The sequence below is a fragment of the Vigna unguiculata genome, chromosome 5, assembly GCF_004118075.2.
Source record: "Vigna unguiculata cultivar IT97K-499-35 chromosome 5, ASM411807v1, whole genome shotgun sequence".
In the NCBI taxonomy this organism is placed as follows: Eukaryota; Viridiplantae; Streptophyta; class Magnoliopsida; order Fabales; family Fabaceae; genus Vigna; species Vigna unguiculata.
This window is the reverse complement of record NC_040283.1, coordinates 25,965,722-25,972,954: the sequence shown is the minus strand read 5'-3', so window position 1 is coordinate 25,972,954 and position 7,233 is coordinate 25,965,722. Positions and strand designations below refer to the sequence as shown.

The 7,233-nt window shown below is 32.4% G+C and overlaps 1 long non-coding RNA gene across 1 annotated transcript; it reads right to left on the bottom strand.

Annotated features, from left to right (window-relative positions):
* Positions 1-281: 281 nt before the first annotated feature.
* Positions 282-6,985, bottom strand: LOC114186033. The gene is made up of 3 exons (XR_003604960.1): positions 6,624-6,985; positions 4,235-4,422; positions 282-1,498 (listed from the first exon to the last, which is right to left on the bottom strand). It is a non-coding gene; the product is annotated as an uncharacterized LOC114186033 (long non-coding RNA).
* Positions 6,986-7,233: the final 248 nt, after the last annotated feature.

Genomic DNA, 7,233 nt, shown 5'->3' with positions numbered 1-7,233 from the left:
GTCTGACCTGGAATAGACAGACGTTAAAAAAGTCCGATAATTTACAAAAATGCCACCGGTCATTTTTAACGTTGGACTTTTTGTGGGCAGACGTTATAGGAGTGACGTTATAACGCTTTTTTGTGTTAGTGATTAAATATATCTCTGGTCCTAATTTTTGTTCAAAAAAATGGATTTGGTCCCTCTATTTTTATAAGCCTCAATTAGGTCCATATTTTCAAGAAATGATATCAATCATTCCCTTTCTGTAAAATTGGGTTAAACAACTAAAGGGACAGTGAATAGACATGGCTTTTTCTAATTAAACAGTGATTAGGCAAATCAAATTAGTGATGTGGATTATTCTTTTTTAATAATTAACATATACTGCAAATTAGGATTTTTCTAAGAAGGTGGAATATACATTAGCCTTTTACAAAATTGAGATTTTCTTTTTGAAGGAAAATGGGGATTAATGAATAATAAAATATTTAGGTATTCGACGAATATGATCATCTATGCGAACGTGTTAGATGGAATCGCGGTTTCGTTGCAGTTCAAGGTTCAAGTGAGTAGATATTGTGGTATCGATCTCCCATGGTGCACGATTTGATTTTTGTTCAAGGAGCTCCACTCTTCTTCCAAAAGCTTTGGACTTTGCAATGAATTACCTAAGGGGATTTTTAAATAGGGTTGCATTGATGATGCACTCCTCGTGCTTGACTGAATGCTTGAAAAGGATTCTGATTCCTCATGATGATTTCACGGCTGAAGTTGTTTTTAGAGTACTGGGAAGAAGAAGCGCCATCGAAGAAGCCTTGTTGATAAAGAATCTGAAGGGTTGGTTACCATGATGTATGAGCATGGGGTTTTCCTTGATGTGTTTAAGCTAACCCAAATGATAACAAAGATGTGTCAGCACTAAAAGAATGGTGTGGCATGGCAGGTTTTGCAGATTGGGTGGTTCAATTGCGGTTAAAGTTGTGTCTTATAATGCTCTCTTAGTTGGGTTGGGAAGGGAGAGGCACACTCAGTGAATGAATAAACTAATGGCAGAAATGGAAGAGATGGGGATAAAGCCAGTGTTGTGACCATTGGGATTATTATTAATCAATTGTGCAAAGCTAGGAAGATTTATGAGGTAATGAAGATGTTTGATAAGTTGAGAGCCAAAGGAGAAGGTAATTTCTAATATACGTTAATTATCAAAAAACAATAATGCACATTAGTAATTTATTTGTCTGGTCATTGTTTAATGAGATAAAATCATGCCTATTCATTGTTCCTTTACTAACCTAATTTAATAGCAATGGCATGATTGATACAAAATTTCGATATTAGGGACCTAATTGAGACTTACAAAAATAGAAGACCCAAATCAATATTTTTGAACGAAAATGGGGACCAAAGACATAATTTAACCAAAAGTAGAGAAGAATAAATAAAAGAGTTAGAAAAACAAAACCACAACATTTGTAGAGAGACACCAATAATGTGTGACAACTACTTCTTAGCAAACCTGCATAAACATAATTAAGCCAAAAAAGATTAAAATGTAACGTTAGTACTTTGGTGTAAATTAGGAGATGTCAATAGAAGAGAAAATTAGCGGAAGGAAACATATGGAAAAATTGGTTAAGTTTGTAAAATAGTACCGAATAAAAATAACTGGAACAATAATGTCATCATCGAATAATTGATTACACAAATTATTGCAACAAAATGTAGAGAAAAGAACAGTAGAAAACTTAGAAAAAAAAAACAAGACATATGTACAGATACAATAGCAATCTTTCACCACTTCTTGTTAACACACTTGGAAGAGAAAATTAGTAGAAGTACACACTTCAAAAAACTAATTAATTTAGTAAAAACTAAAGTTAAAATCTAATTGAATGAAATAAAATAGTGTCGAAGGAAAATGAATTGAACAATGATGTAATCAATGAAAATTAATTACACAAACTATCGTAACAGAACAAAATTATCAAACCAGAGAAAATAAAAGTACAAGAGTTAGAAAAAATAAAATGAAAGTAGTCTTATAAAAGCAATAACAATCTTTTACTACTGCTTGTTGACAAACATGCTAAAATGTAATTAAGCCAAAGTAGATAAAAAATGCAATGTTAGTTCACTAGGGTGAGTAAGGAGTTGTTAATAAAAGAGAAAAGTAGTAAAAGGAAACACATAGCAAAAGTGGTTGTTTTTGTATAAACTAAAGTTAAAATCTGATTAAATAACACAAAAATAATTCAAAATGAAAATAACTTGAACAATAATCTGATTAATGAAAATAAAGTACTCATAAAACAAAGAAAAATATTAAATGTAGAGAAAAATAAAGTAGAAGAGTTAGAAAAACAAAACCACAACCGTTGTAGAGAGGCAACAGGCAACGATAATGTGTGACAACTACTTCTTAACAAACCTCCAGAAACATAGTTAAGCCAAAACAAATGATAATTCAACATTAGTACTTTGGTGTAAGTAAGATGTTAATAATAAGATGAAATTAGCAGAAGAAAATGCATAGAAAAGTTGGTTAAATTTGTAAAAACAATGGAGAATTAAAATAAATGGAACAATAATGTAATCAATGAATAATTAATTATACAAACTATTGCAATTGAATGGAAAAGTCGGTTAAGTTTGTAAAAACTGAAGTTAAAATCCGATTAAATGACACAATATAATGCAAAACGAAAATAAATACAACAATAATGTAATTAATGAAAATTTAGTTACACAAACTATTACAACAGAATGAAATATTATCAATGGAGAGAAAAGAACCGTATAAGAATTAGAAAAACGAAAGCAAGGGATATGTATAGAGGTAGTAACAATCTTTCACATCTACTTATTAATGAATTTACAGAAATAAAATTCAACCAAAACAGATGAAAAATGCAACATTGCTACATTAGAGTAAGTGAGAAGAGATGTTAATAAAAGATAAAATTAGTATAAGTAAACCTGTAGCATAACTAGTTATGTTTGTAAAAACTAAATTTCAAATTTGATTACAAAACACAAGATAGTGCGAAATGAAAATAACTACAACATTAATCTAATCAATGAAAATTCATTACAAACTACAATAGATTAAAATTATCAATGCAAAAAAGAAAAGTATAAGAGTTAGAAAAACAAAATTAAAGTGTGGGTACAAAAGCGGTAACAATCATTTGCTATTACTTGTTGTCAAACCTACAAAAATGAAATTAAATCAAAACAAATGAAAAATGCAACGTTTGTACACTAAAATGAGTAAGGACATGTTAATAAAAGAGAAAAGTGGTAGAAGGAAACACATAAAAGAATTGGTTAAGTTTGTCAAAAAAGTGCAGAATGAAAATAATTGAAAAAATAATCTAATCAATGAATAATTAATTACACAAACTAATGCAACAGAAGAAGATTATCAATGTAGAGAATGAAACAGTAGAAGAGTTAAAAAAACAAAAGCAAGGGATATATACAGAGACAATAATAATCTTTCGTTACTACTTCTTAATAAACCTGCAGAAATCTAATATAATCCTAATATATCTAGAATCAAATTATAACTCTAATGAAATCGGTCACAAAATTATAGAAAAGTTAGGCTTTAGTTTAAGCTTAGGTTTAAGGTTAGGTTTATGGTTTACTATTAGTGTTATGTTTAGGGTTAGAGTTTAGGTTTATGGTTAGGGTGGTTATTGTTAGGTTAGGTTGGGGTTATGTTAGGGTTTGTGGTTAGAGATTTGGGTTTGGGATAGGGTTTGTGTTAGGATTTAGTGTTTGGAGTTTATTGTTAGGGTTTAAGGGTTAGGGTTATAGTAAGGATTTAGAGGTCAGGGTTTTGGTAGGGTTATGGGTATGGATGTCACAAGGGAGTTGATCATGGTATATATCTAATTATTACAAGAGAGGATCACGATAGAAATGTTCAAGGTCCAAGACGAACTGGGTAAGTGGTAGAGTGCAGGGCTACCAAAAATTGGTTACATGTGCGGAATATATTCTACATGTGTGTGTAAATAGCATAATAGGAAACGAAAATTATTAACTAAGATTCATCGAAGTTTATCCATGTAATCAAAACCGAAAAACAAACTTATCCATGATTCTTATCGTCACTTCCAAATTTTGTCAAACTTAAGCCTAGAAGACGTAATTTTGTTTTTTTGTGAGGAAATATATTGTAGAAGAAACGCTAAGGTAATCATAAATTCATGTCTCAAATATCAGGTTAAAGTGTTTAGCTTACTGCAACTTGAGCTGAAAGGTAATTTGAACGAAGTATGTTCTGTCCATATACTTTGGTCTTAGTGTTCTTAAGCACTTCCACAACTTCTTCCACCTTAGCTGGAAGAGCCTTCGACGATTCGAGGAGAACCAACAGTTCTCAATTTTCCATCTCCAAAGCATACCTGTTATTTTTGCTGCTATGCTAGGCTGTTCAAAGATATCACAGTAAGCACACGATAAGAATTGAAAAACTTAACCTTCAACAACAAAAAGGAAAATAGAATAGTAGATTGTTATGCCTTTAGTTCATGAACAAGCATGTAAAGATGCTCTCCGAGTATCTCTTTTTGCTGCACAGGAGCAGCCCCAGCAAGCAAGCTAAGCAGCATTTCTGGCCCATGGGACCCTCTACCAAATCCTTTTTCCAATTCACACTGGCGTTCACTGGTTATGTTGTATGGTTCTCTTCAAAAGTTAGAAACTTGAGAAATGAGAACTTCCAACACATGTAAAGAAAGGATTGACTTGTATTGAAATGAAATCCAACTATTTTCAATTGTTTTATATTGAAAACTAAACAAACAAAAATTATTTAACTAATCCTGGTCTCAAGTTCAATTTCTAAAAAGGCCACCACTGTATTTGTTTCGAGTATGTTCCCTGAAATGAAATTTACTACAGGAAAGTAAACATAAAAAGGGAGCTCAAAACAAACAAAAAGAAAGGGCAAACCTGCTGAATTGCAAATAAGTACCAGACTGACTATTTTCCTGTTTTGCCTACGCTGCTTATCATTGTTAGAAACCTGTGAAACAAAGAAAGACATATGTATTCTAGTCATTGCAGCTCTCATCGAGACAAGACCAGTTTTCCAAGTAAAACAAATGTGGCAATTTAGTTCCTTCATGCTAAAAGATCTTGACGCATTCTAAAAAATCATGAAGAATTCTTGGGTTCCAAAACAAAGCTTTTACTCATTGCGGAATAGATGGCTGTTGAAATGATATAGCAGGGGTGCAAAGCCATTAGCTCCCCATCCTGGCCTCAACGCAAAAGGTTGATACATCAGTCCAGCTCGAGGAGGCATATGTGAAATAACACCAGTAGCAGCATAATAATGAGCATATCCGCTAGGGATAATGGTAGTCGAAAGTCAAACTGTTATTTGCTGTCTGTGCTGCAATTATGCTTTCCTATCCTCTTTCCTTTGAGCAAGGGCAACATACAGTGGTTTACCATGAAACATGAATCCTGTGTCACATAAGATTAACTTAAACATAATTAAGGCATTGCAGACAAATAGTGTTTGATGTAGAATGGGTGTGGAAACTCGATCGGAATTTTAAATGCTTTTACATTTATTACGAAACTATATTATGAATGGTAAATATAAGAGACGTGGGAAAAATACTAACGATATTCTATGCAAAAATGAAGTATTAAACTCATAAAAACCAGATGATAAATGTAATTAATATTTTCAACTTTTAAATTTACATTTTAGTGTTATATGTTCATTAATCATTTTCCAGATCAATCTCATTTCATTCCTTTTTTTTAATATGATATCATCTTATAGTTCATCTTACTTGTTTTTTCTTCAAACATATAGCTCTCAACCCTACAGATGTGACAAATTTTTTTATCAATATTAATAGAAAAATAATCAGAATCGTTAAACAAAAATTAATATTTATCAGAAAAATAGAAAGAAAAAATATAATAATTATATACTAGTTCAAACATTAATTGAATATTTTGTAAACAAATAAAATAAAATAAAAATTAAACTACGAAAAATTTAGTACAGGAAAATGAAAATAAAAAATAAAATAACAGTTACATCAGTTCAAATAATAATTGTTTTTTTACGAAATAAAATAAAATCACTAAATATAACAAAAATAAATTGATTTAAACAGTAATTGATTAAGGAAATAAAAAATCTATATGGCATTGTAAAATTCTAATATATATTATATTATTAAAAGTGAACAAAGAATCGACATTCCTCCCTCTCACCTCTTCCCCGCCACTCTCACTGTGCCTAACGATTACTTCCTCGTATCAGTATCGCGACGTGACCACATCACTCTCATAATTTTTCCATTCAACAACGTATGATTCTTAGTTTTGATTGCACGAATTGCTATGACAAACACCATTTCAGTAACACGATCTCAAAGATCTGGATCAACACACCTTTATCGTTCTCTTTCATTCAAGCAACGTGTTTATATATAATGTCATAACAAGAAATTAATTAAGTTAGAAATATACGAAGATCAAGATTTCAAGAAAAGAAAACGGAGCACAATTGCGTCAAACCTAAACGAAGAAAACATGAATGGAGACGAAACGCACAGGATGACAAACAAAATAGACCTAACCATAACAGAGGGATTTACCGGTGGAGGAGTCTTTGCAGACGCGGACACACTTAAGGCTCTTGAACTCAGAATGCATCAATTAGGTGGCTGTCGGAGACGCGCCAGAATGGAGGTCGCCGACGTAGGGCACGCCGGAGAGGCGGCGACCGACGGAGGAACCGCCGTGGATAAATATTTCGATTGAAAGAGTAAGGAAAGAGAAGGTGCCACCGTAAGGGATTGTTCTTGTGTTATGTGAAGCGGAACAAGAAAACGTTAGTGGTGAGGTGAGTGAGAGAGGAAAGAAGAGGGAAAGAGTGTGATACCATTTGAGACCAAAACAGAGAATCGGAGAGACAAAGAGACAGAGAGTGATGTTGGTGTGTTTGTGCGTACGGGAGTCATTGATTGTAAGAGGATTCTGCATGCTAACCGTTAGGTGCTAATAAACCATCATCTCCATCCCACACGCGCCTTGCTTGAGTGTCTCCCACACTCTTCATCTCTTTGCAATTTTCCATCATTTGTTATTTAGGGAAATTCGCGCCTGATCAACCAAACTTAACGCCTTTTGATAAGTTTACCCCATTATTTTTTTTTAATAAAATATTCAAACTATACATAAATCTATTTATTGCAAACTTTGCAC